The 12,283-nt window shown below is 43.3% G+C and overlaps 1 long non-coding RNA gene across 1 annotated transcript in view; it reads left to right on the forward strand.

The window, feature by feature from the left end:
• Positions 1-478: 478 nt before the first annotated feature.
• Positions 479-12,283, forward strand: part of LOC146374380 (uncharacterized) — a 108,333-nt gene continuing 96,528 nt past the window's right edge. Inside the window, exon 1 of the long non-coding RNA XR_014802292.1 lies at positions 479-987. This is a non-coding gene — a long non-coding RNA (uncharacterized LOC146374380). The remainder of the gene's footprint in view (positions 988-12,283) is intronic.

Genomic DNA, 12,283 nt, shown 5'->3' on the forward strand with positions numbered 1-12,283 from the left:
TCCAGATAATATTTGATCTGTTTGGAGCAGAAGCGACGCAGGAAACTGTTTATATGAAAACATTTCATTAACAAAAGTGAGTGTGGCTGATTTGTGTGTGATCCTGAGTGACACATCCATTAGTTTTGGATTAAATATGACATAACTGAAGTCCAGACAGGATTCTAATATGCACATGATTGAATTACATAGATTGGAAATGTTCAGCAAGCCTACGATATTTTTGGCAGCAAAATCATCAAAGAGAGTGTCATCTTTCTGTCGCAGCAGCCGTCCCAGTACTTTTACTTGTGCTGAAGTTGTGATATTTTCCATGCAAAGTGGGGCTTGTCCCATGGAGCTGAGCGGACTTTGGACTAGCACCAGCAATCCCTGATCCCTGCTAAACCGAGCTATAGGGAGAGGGGAGGGAGGCAGAGAAAGGGCTGTGAGAGAGGTGGGGGAAGGCAAGAACGAGAGAGGAAGTGAGTGTTCATTACAAAGTGTGCCACGGTTGTGGGCATGCCCAGTAGAGTTCGACTCACAGCCTGAAATCCAGCCTCTAAATTTGAACAGGAGGGAGACGAGGTGACTGAGCAGACTTTTGTTGCTGCTTTCTCTCCCCGACTCTCTCCTTCCCGCTCGCCCTCGCTCTCTCTCACAACATATTATTTTTCCCCTCCTCCCTCCATTAGTGAGTGTGTGTGGAGAGGTTTGCGTTTTGCTATGGAAGAGCAAGAGGAGGTGCAGAATTTCACCTAGAGAAAGATACAGCAAGGGAGAAGAGAAGTAAAGAAAATAGGAGGAAGAGGACAAGAAGTGGGACAAAAAGGCAAGAGAGAGCCCACGTTTCTCCTGCTCTCCCCTCCCTCCTCCACCAGCGAGTTTTACCTCAAAAAGAGCAGAGGGACCAACTTCAAAAGGCAGTCAGGAGGGAGCTGGAGTGTGAAACGTGAGGAGAGAAGAAGATGAGAGGCTGACCGGCGCTGTGCTTGCTGTGCTGTCCAGGTCAGTGCTCAGAAAAGACTAAACAAGCGCTCGCTCTTTTGCTTTGCTTGGTTTTTATGCTTGCAAACTCCAGCAGTGTGCATCCAGTGTTTTTCTTGTTTACCCGTGTTGTGTGCATGCGTGCGTGTTGGTGGGGAATTGAGCGACTGATTGACAGCCTCTGCACCGTCTCCTCTCAGCACCGTCCAACCGGTGTCGCCCGCAGCCGAGCCAAAGTACAGAAACTCCAGCTGCTCCCTTTAGCGCTGCACATGGGAACTGTTATAGCTCAGATGTTCACATGCATACACGTGTTGAGGGAGGACAGACTCTGCAAACGTAGCCACGTGGTTACAATAAGGGAGAAATCACAGAGCCGTGCTGCTGGCCGGGCACTCGCACTCACTCACGCTGAGCTGGAGCGCAAAGACGTGATGAATTTTCTCTTTTAGTGAAGAGATTTTCGACAGAAGCCCTTCCTGTGATGCTTGGATGTGTTTGTTAGATCAGCCGTGGTGGTTCAGACACTCGTCTTTGCAACGCACTGTAATTACATATATACCTTTTATCAATGATGGCATCTCTGGCGTCATCTCCCACCAAGTAGAGCTACAGTTATGTAAGACGGAAAATAGAGCTGAAAAAAACAGTTATTTTATTTACTAATCAATGGATCCTTTTGTCAAACAGCTGAAAAATATTTATTAAATTATTATTATCACATAAAATATACTTCAGCATGTTCACCAATCAATGAAATATCTTTAAATATGTGTTTCCTGACTAATAATGTCTAATTTCTCCTTTGTGGAAATTCCAGTGTTGTCCAGTATGAAGCAATCCTCGTTAGTCACAAGCTGCACTTGTGTTTAGAGGAGTAGTGGCTGCTGTTGCCGTCTCTGACATACCAGACATGCTGTAGCTAACTCTGTGACTTGAAGTCCATTATTAGATTCATTACCCATTTAGATATTTAGGGGTTTACAGGAAGTGCTGCAGCAAAATGTTCCTCTGCTGGCCTGTGCTTGTAGATTTAGTGCCTTTTTTTCTGGTCACAATTAACATGTTAATAAAACACAACTGATATTTATCTGTGTACTTGGCTCAGCAATGATCTGTGGAGAGCAGAGCTACTATTAAATATAGAAGCTAGAGATCGGAGAGAGGTCAGATCAGATGTGCACGTTCTTCTTCGACAACGTTTAGATGTTGATGCTTTAATGTAACAAAACCAAATTCATGTCACATCCAAAAAAACATAAAAACAAACAAAAACAGCAATTTTATGTTGTAACTATTTTCTTTGTAATGCACTACATGCACCAATCACACGACTCCACCAAACAAAGCAAACAGATGGAGACATCTGTACAGCCAGCATCTCACTCAGAAACATCAGAAAGGAGAAAAAGCCCTGCTGAAAAACACGCACACGTGATATTTGGGTGAACTGTCCCTTTAAATGCAGATGTCAGACTCATTTGGCTGCTTCTTTGTCCTGCGGATGATTTTATTCACGTGGAAACCAGCTGTCTGCACAGTTTCTAACTTTCTGCAGTCACAAAGCAACACAGGTGCAGGAAACATCATGTTGTTGTTACCTGAAGCAGCCAGTGGAGTTTTGTCCAGTGTTGTGTCTATTTTGGTTCTGGTTTTGGGCTCCCCAATGTCCAACTGTGGACAAGACGTAGATGATAGATGACCAGGACACCAAACAAAACAGTATATGTCCTGTGCCAAAAATCACAATTGATCTGTTTTTTAAGTTTAATGAGTGATTAAAAAGTGAGCTTTCTGAATAGGGGGCTGCATGACAAAAAAGAGAACCCTTTGTCCATATTGAAATTATTATTATTGTTATTGTAATGATTATTATTAGTTACAATTGTATTTTTTTAGTACCTAAATTCTTGTGTTGCACACCAGCTGGTGTTTAGACCAGAGAGAGTGAGAGGAGCTCTGAATGATGAGCTGGGACTTGGTGTGAAGCTCGTTTATCTTTTCTTTTCATTCTAAAAAATTTTTTTTGGACTCATCATCTAACAGGACCTTCCACAGACACAGTGCTCACTTTCCTCCCCGTGGCCTGTGTGACTCTTACTCTGAAGGTTTGTGTGTTCGGAGTATGAGGGCAGTGGTTTAATTAACGAGCCTACTGAGGAGCACTATGGGAAATGTAGTTTTGTTACAGTTTCTATTTTTTCTTCTTTTATTCTAGAACAAATTGCACTAAATGCTCTGAGTGGATTGTTGAGGCCTTAAAAGCATTGGTCCTGTCATTTCTGAGCAGCAGCAGCGTTGTGGCTCCACATGGAGCAGCTCAGGAAGCAGCTGAGGCAGCTTCCATCTTTTCATTTATTTAACCAGCACCATGACTCCCTTATTCCTCGGAGACTGGGTTCCCATGCGTAACTGCCCGGGTCTCGCCCCTGATGGCCCGTCAGAGGCTCCGTGATCCATCACACACCAGGCGGCCGTGTTTTCTGAAAGGGCCGTGAACTTGTTACCTCCCTCAGCCAGCTCGCCTGAATGTCAAACTCATTTTTCTTTTCGTGCGTCCCCTTTCTCTGCTCCTTCCCAGGACTGCTGGTGTATTGAAATAATTGGGCCGCATTCAGTGCGACCAGGTTGCCAGCGCAGCGTTTGAATAGAGATATCGAGTTTGGTGCCACGACTTCCCCCTGACTTCCCTTTCGCAGCTCTTTCCTCCGCCTTCCTCCGAGGTCGTGACGGGTCATCATCGTGACACGGCATCCGCGGTACATTATCTACAGTAGCTGGGCCGCCCTGGAGCTGTGTCTATAGACCATTCTTCCAGGGTCTGTTGTCTCTAGGATCTCTGGATTCAGCCTGTTCGACATGGCACACATTCAAAACGGTAGCCTCGAGGGGCTTTTATTCCTCCAACAGAATTCAATCACTTTTCTCTCTCGTCTTTCTGCCTCTCTGCTGAGTTATTCAGAGTTTAATGAGGGAGGGAAGATAAAGGCAAGCTTATGGTTTGCCAGATCACGAAGAGGCCGCCTTTTTGTTTCTGCTGGAGGACCCACACAGCGAGCGTTCATGTGAAATGAGTTCTTTTTTTTAAACCAGAGGGGAAGGTGATTGAGATGTCTGAGAAAGAGCCGGGGAGTCTGGAAAGGCGCGGGTCATTAAAGTGTCAGAGGAGCTGCAGCTCTTCAAATATTCCTCTATACTTTGCATGCAGTGCAGGATGCAGAGGACTGAGTGAGAAGGGGAATTTTTGGGCAGCACAAGGAGGTATAATCTGCTGCGAGGTATTATGATTATCAAACGTTAATGCACTGGTTTCACCACGGGCATCAAATAGTTATGCAGCGCTACACCTCCTGCGCTGTGCATCATTGAAATGACTGCACAGGATTATCCCCTTACATAAGAAAGTGTGGGTGGTTTGGAGACGGCTCCTGACAGTGTGGGAGGGCATCGGACCGGACCGGAGGAAGCGCCGGGCTGACGCTAGGCTGTTGTTGAGGTTCGGTTTAGGTCAAAGTCCATACTACGTATCAGCTGTCAGAAAGTGTGTTTGCTTTACCGGCTGCACGGGCGTCAGCATCTACGCAAGGCTCCTCTGTCTGACATCAGAGAGGAGAGGTAGAAGGGTTCACTCCTTCTCTCTCACACACTCTGTCACCGGGGTCAATGCTGGTCTGTCTCTTTGGAGCTGTTACTTTTCCCTCGAGCAGCTGCACCAGCCAGCTGCTGGGGACATGCAGAGTGTCCGAGCACATCTTTGACAGGTTGGGCAGGTTTGTAGGAGCATTGATTATTTTCACACCTCTCCGAGGTACACGACTCTCCTGGATTTGTTTTTGTAAAGCTGCTGAAATCAGATAAAATGGGTCTTTGTTGCAGAAATGAAGGACGACGCAGGAACTCGCAGGAACTTGTCCTTTTTGGGTTAGAGGCTAGCACAAGATGTCAGACGGTTCAGCCGTGACCAAACTGATAATCACACCTATTTTTGCTGGTTATTATAACCTCTATTAGTCACTAGCTTTTGTGTTTACTGTATCGTTTTATTTTCTTGAATTTGTAGCAAGTAAATATAAAATGAGTTGGGTGCGGTGTCCAGCTGGGGGACTAGCAGGTGTTTTTGAAGAGTGTTTCTTAATGGGCCATGGTTGGTATTCATCCTGCAGCCTTTACCCGCAGATGTCGGCTTTAAAAGAAAGAAACAGCGCCAGCTCATTTCAACTACAAGAGGACTTAAAAGTCCGTTATCTGCCAAAGCCACAGCCCAGTTCTTCAGTTTCAAAACAACACATTTAAATCAAATCTAACGTCGTCGTCGTTTTGCCAGTTTGAGTGAAATTCGGCCTGGTGTTTGATCCTGGTGGCAAACAGGAAGGAAAACATAACAAAACACAGACTCTCACTCATCTGGTTTTGGTCCTTATAAGAGCAACATCATTTACTGACCTTTCCCAGGTGCTCGTCTCGCAGCACCTTGTATCTTACATATTACATTACAGAGTAAACATTGTTATATGTGCCGTTGGTGGAACACCCACACCTCACACCCACAATGTCACATATTTATTTAAATATTTAATAATTAAAATTTGAACCTACTACCACGTCCTACTTCATTCTGAAGTCTGACTTTGTTTGATGTGAAGATATAACATTGCAAAATCTATTTATAAGAAATGATTCGATCCCTGTAAAATTACAGTAGAAACGTTCGGCTGATTTGTCGGATCTGTTAGTGTCTGTTTGCAAAGGACAATAATTAGGCCGTGTTTTTATTGTGCAGGTGCTGCAGTGAAGTTTTCCTGGAGCGCTCAGGCTTTTATGAGCGGATATCCTAGTAATCATAAAATAATAAAAAGCTTTTACAGTGAATGTATTTCCCTAAAATAGAAGCAGGAGAGAGAGAAGGATTGGGCCTGAATACCAAGAACATCCCAGATCAACATAAAACTGTATTATAGTGAATGCATCAGGAGGACCCGTGAAGCCTGATCCTGAACACTGAGTGCATCAGTGTGTCCTGTATTACTGACAGATGTTTCTGCAACATTTTAAATTAAATTTGGAACATTTATCTGTGCTCACATCTCATTTACAGCCTACACAAGCATCATGGAAACTGCAGCTGTACATTAGGGTTTTAATAGTTTTGCAATTTACATTAGTTTTTATTTTTATTTAGTTTTGACTTCAGATTTTCAATTTTATATCAGTTTTAATTCGTTTTTACCATTTGTTTGCTAGTTTAGTTTAGTTTTTATTTTTTTTGAAAATCCTTAGTTTCAGTTATAGTTTTAGTCGTGTTTGCAATAATTAAGTGTAACAACATCCCAGTTTCATCATATCAGTTATGCTCTTCTGCTTATCCTTGGGTATGTTGCTATTCCAGCTACCATACCCTGCACCCTGGACAGGTCCCCAGCCTGTCGCAGGGCTAACACGCAGAGACAGACAACTCACATTCCCACCTATGGGGAACCTCTGGTAAAAAATGAGGGCAGATGAACAACTATTGATAGCAGGCAACTATAAAAGATATATCTTGGCCCCAATGAGAATATTAACTCTTGCAGCACCGGGTGCATTGCTAAACTTTTTGAAGACTCACACAGTTGTGTAGATATCCCAGTCTCAATAAACATATTCACCAACGCTTCCTCTCGCTTGTGATGTTCCTGCGAATTGACCAACCAGCAGCCATCGGCTCGCTGTTGGAAGCACTGCATTAATGTTTTTTGTGGAGTTGTCTCAGGATGCTGCCTGGGGTTAGCTTCTGTTTCTGGGGATGAGGGTTGAGTGTGCTCCCTTACCTTCTCAAGCTAAGCTAGGTTAGCCTTCTTGTGTGAGCTTTTCAAGTGCACTTTAAGGTTTGTGGGACTTTTTTCCCTTTAGAAATGTCCCTCATAATTTGTCTCTTTCCACTACAAGACACTTGCTTTATCCAAAACACAGTCATAGTCAAAGTAATCCGACATTGGACTCTGGCGATTTCTCCCGACTTTTGCTGACGTGATTCTGCGTGGGACGGAGCAGCGACACAGACGACTCGACTAACGTGCTGCCACCTGCTGGCACAATGAGACACAGCAAGACAAAAACCTGGAAACTACACTTCATTTTCACCCTCGACTATTGTATGACACACACATGAAAACTAAACACATTTTCGCTATAAATTCAGTTAATTTTAGTTAGTTTTGTGAACACTCATTACAGTTTTAGTTAGTTTTCCTTTTTTTGCAAAGTCTTGTTTTATTTTTATTTCCATTAACGAAAATGTTTTTTCACTTCTAGTTTTCGTTATTTCGTTAGTTTTCGTTAACGATAATAACCTTGCTGTGCATTAAGTATTATTCATTTAACATTAATCTTAACCCTTGAAAATATTTAATAAGTGAGCTGCTGAACATCACTGACACACGAACACTTCAGACAGAGAAAATCTCAGATATGATTCTGGTAATTAGAGACTTCTGAGGAGTCTTATTATTCTTACTGTGCACTCCCAGAGTGTAAAAAAGAGAAAAACATGTATTTATATCACATTGGCGCCACGTCTGGTTGTTCTTACTTTATCCCACCTCGTGATAACAGATCGACAGTGCATGATGGTTTTGGACGCGTGTAGCTTCTCTGCACCACATTTGTTTTTGTGCCCTGTTCAGGGAGGCTTTCGATCAGTACTGCACTGCAAGCATGTCTCTTTCTATAATTTGTATTTATATTTATTTGTGAAGATGTAAAGCCACATCACTGTGTATGAATACACCACTCTGCATTAGTTATCCTAAACTCTTTTGTCCTGTCTTGCTCCCCGTCCCCCCAACTGGATGTTTCTTCTTCCTGTTAAAAAGGGAGTTTTTCCTTCCCGTTTTTAAAGTGCTTGCGTATAGGTGTTCTTCTCATTGTTGGGGTTCCTTTGTATTATTGTAGGTTTGATTTTGCAGCATGACCCAGATCCTGATCATTTTGAAAATTCGAGCACTTCTGTGTCACTAAAATTTGGTTTGATTATGATTGCATGGCCTTCGTGGTGGAGGTTAATTAAGAGAAAGAATGAAGCATAAATGTAATTGGAGGTAACAAATTCTAGTAATTGTGACTCCAAATAAGCAAACAGCCGATTGAAGCTGACTCCAGATGAGGTCCCTCCTGACACTTGTGTGACATGCCACCCTTCTCAGAAACAGCCTGTCGGTTTGAGAGCTGATCTGTTCTCCTTTGATTCTCCGAGTCCTCACTTGTTGCTGTATATTGTAAACAAAGCAGAATGTATGCAGTTACAGGAAAACAGACAGTCGTATGAAGGTGTCAGAGAAGCTTTTATGTGAAGGATGATTGCTGTTCCACTGAGACTCGAGCCTCTAAGCAGAATGTAATGTTAAAGCTGTGCTCAGTGTGTGTGTGTGTGTGTGTGTGTGGGCGTGTGGGCGTGCTTCTAACCGACACTCCTGCCCTCGCTCTCTGTTTTAACTCTCTTCATCTCTGTCTGCCTCCCTCCACCTCTTTTTTCATACCCCTCTCCATCGTGCCTCAGCGGGGGTGAGAGTCGCAGGTTGACAGCCTTGCAGGTCTCCTCATTACGCGGCGTCTGAGCCGGTAGAGATTTATCGAGATGATAAAAGCAGTCTGGAGGGCAATAATGACCACAGGCTCTGATGCAGGAGGAGGAAGGAGGGGAGAGGCAGCGGCTTGTCTGGCCGCTCGCTCTGCATCTGATCATTCATCAAATGAAACAGCAGAAAGTTTTCTTCAGTGTTTGCTGAATATATTCGTGCATTATCGTTATGTATCTTTTATTTATTTTACTGGTGCAGTAGTCGATGCAGTGTCAGCATGACACAAGCCATGGAGCCATGTAGTTTATGTTCCCCTTATAGCTGTGTGCTGCTTGCTTTTAAAAGATATAGTTCACATATGCCTGTTAAATTTTGCAATATATGAATCTGTTTTTTCTTCTTTTTTAGTAATAAAATCAGGCATGTTTTAAATGAAAGTGCTAACTAGGTGTGGCTGTAATTATTTCCCCCAAAAAACATCTCAGATCATTGTGATTTTCTTTTTTTACGCAACAAGACGAACATTTGTGGTTTAGTGAGGTGTACGTGTGAGCTGAAGTGAACATATGTTGCTTCATCACTCAGATATTCCCTGTATTGCGCTTACATGGAGGAATCTATGTTGAAAGGATTTCGTTTCTGCATAGAAACGGGTGTGTAAAATGTGGTTAACCAAACTTTAGTGCTCACTCCCTAACCCAGTCGTTTAAACATGTAAGCTGGCGCCAGGTATATGGAGCGTAGTGTCCTACGCTGTGATGTTTGTGTGTGTAGCAGAGAGTCGGAGCCGCGGAGCAGGAGTGAACTCGACGGCTTGTCTTGCAGATCAGAGATAATAGGAACATATGGTGCGCTCGCAGTGTTGGCGGTGCTCTTCCCATCGCTGTCGGTCCCTTATCTTTTTATTGCAGTTATAGATCAAGTGTCCCTTCCTGGCTGCCACACTTCAGCTGTGGCCTTACGCCAGAGGACAAAGAGGAGCAGCAACAGTCGTGCCATACAGTCCCAACCATATCAGACTGCAAAATCTCATTTAGTATTTTGTCTGTTTTCATGTTAAAAACCTTCCATTCACTGTAAGCGTGGTTAGGCAGCATGCTCAGTTCTCCCTGGGTGTGGCTGCAGCTCTACGCCGTGCTGTCTCTTTTCGCAGCTCCTCCTGGTCTGTTCTCTTCCCCCCCAGCAACGGCCTCCTCCTCCTCCTCCACCACCTTTATTCATCTTCACACCTGCTCTCCACACACCCAGCACTGACATTCACCTCTTTGCTTCTGCCCCCCTCGGTCTGTGCTGCAGGGCTAGACTAAAACGGCTGCATTTAGATTAAAAAACACAAACCTACCGTTTGGAAAATGGAATTGTTGGAAAGGCCTGTACCAAATATTTGTTCTGCTCGTATTCACTCTGTTTATTTATGGACTTCATAGTGCGGTGGTTTATACAGTGGCCTAACAAGCTAACTGTCCCTGCTTTAATCCCAGGAGCAGACACAAACCCTTTTCGGGTATCCAGCATAAAAATCTGCCCAATTAAACATGCTGAGCGACCTGCTGTGGTGCTCTGTGGTGTGAAAAGGAGGGGCTTTATTCACTATCTGTATCCCTCTTTGACATTTTAATTTTAAAATTAAACATATATGTACTTGGTTTTTAAAGGCTGTAAACCTTTGGTTCAGAGTTCAAATAATCACTAAAACTTTAACACTTTAAATGATGCTCAATACTCCGGATAGTATTCCTGGCATTGGATAAAATACAAAGAACATTTCCAAGCCAAACACTTCTTTACCAGGACATAATTAGGCTGCTTTAGGCCTGTTAGCAGAGCATGAAAAGATATTCCTCAGGCTGAAACGCTGCCGTGGCCACGTCTTCTGTCCTTATCTGTCGGTGGGAACTCGTGATGATTGAAGAGAGAAGCAGTGAGTGCTGACAAATACTGAAAGGACAACAACTGTAGTGAAAGAGAAAGAAGCTCCACGGGGATGTGAGGTGTCATTTAACCCGGCACAGAGGTGCTGATCCTTGGACTGAGCTGCTCAAGTTCAAGTTTTTTACTTATTTATTTCTTTGTAAATGCATTTGATGGTCATGCAGTCGATCAGACGTAGAAGTGTTAGTGTCCCAGCCATGTAGCTGAGAATGCTTGGCGCAGAGGTAAGTCACTCGTCCCGCTGAGGTCACAGGTTTGAAGCTGAAGCGTCGGGATACTAAAATATTCTTTCTGAATGATCTCTCATGTAGGTGCATGTTTTTGCTAACAGCACGTACATACAGAGACGCATTCGTTAACAAAGTGCTGTAAACGGTGCCATTTGTGCCACTCTGCTCGTTCGCTCGTGTCTCTCTGTGTCGCTGCTCTCTGTTCCATTTCTCGGGTTCATTCGTATGGTAATAGGGGTCAGGAGATGAGGGGGTTCTCACGTTCAATGTGAAACTTGGCCCTTTGTGTAGCGCTGGCTCGAGCTGCTGTGACAGAGGCCAGAGGTGAAATTGAATTTAGCTGAAATTCCCCAGTGAGTCTAGCCTTGGGCTGGACTGAGCTAGGCTGGCCCGGCCTCGCCTCGGGCTGCACGGCTCTGTGTACGGCCAGAATCCGTAGGTGTTACCGGACCTTGGTGGACTTGGTAAACCCGAGGCTTAGCGAGGGTTACGGCACGCTGTGCCATCAGATTTGTTGTGGAGACGACTTGACTGTTTGAAGCACCAGCAGCTCATTTGTATTTAATTCAGACATGATGTTGATTTTAATACGACTACTGTGCTGTTTCCTTCTGAGGTCTAAGCAGCTCCCCTAATTCTAACCTCAAAGCCAGTATTTCCAAGACTCAAAAAGCCTTTTTAGGATTAAAAGCAGATAGTCTTAGATGTGTCTGGTTTTTGTCATTGATGGTGGCTTTTTTGAAGTTTATGCTAAAAAATGATTTCTACTCTTACATGATTGTAAAATGTATATTTTTCAAAATTCTGTGTTGCTGTGTTGCAGCTATTTTTAAGTCAGCTGATGCTGGGATATGTCAAATATTTGAATAAATAAAACAAATGTTTAGGGCGACAGCTCTCCAAGTGTGTGGCCAGGAAAAAAAATCCAAATTCAATGAAATGCTTTTTTTCCTGGGGAAAATGAAGAAAACAGTTTGCTGAGGTCATCAGGCGTTTTTGCTTTTATTGTAAATGATTGATAAAATTGTAAGCTGTGCAGGCTGGAAGAAGGAGAACCACTGGGTGTCGTTTAAGCATAACCACATGACAGGAGTCTGTCTGCTGCTTTGACCAAAAGGCTAACCAGTAATCTGTCCGAGTTTAGTTTACTGACATGCTAACCTTTGCTGAAAATCAAGTATTGCGCTGATCCATGTTTTGACCTATAGTTGTAGATGAAAAGAACATTAATGACAACTTACTAATTTGTCATTTTCATTTAACAAATTATTAAAAAGGTGATTCTACTAAAATCGATCTTGCCTTCTTTTATCTAAAAATACAAAGACTGCCTAGTTTGTTACAGTAGGGAACAAATCCATTAGGGACCAACGCTGTATGGGTGCCAGTTTCACTGGATAATATAAAACCCGACCTGATCGTGGCAACGACAACATTAAAATCACTGAAGTCACTGAACCAACCTCTGGGAACCACTAATGCAAATATAACATTCAATCTAGGGCTGAGTGATATGACCCAAAATTCATATCTCGATATTCTTTAGCTGGATGGCGATATACGATATATATCTCGATATTTTTTTCAAAGCCATAAAGT

Source organism: Perissodus microlepis, chromosome 14 (genome assembly GCF_051167445.1).
Source record: "Perissodus microlepis isolate ML-2025 ecotype Zambia chromosome 14, ASM5116744v1, whole genome shotgun sequence".
NCBI lineage: Eukaryota > Metazoa > Chordata > Actinopteri > Cichliformes > Cichlidae > Perissodus > Perissodus microlepis.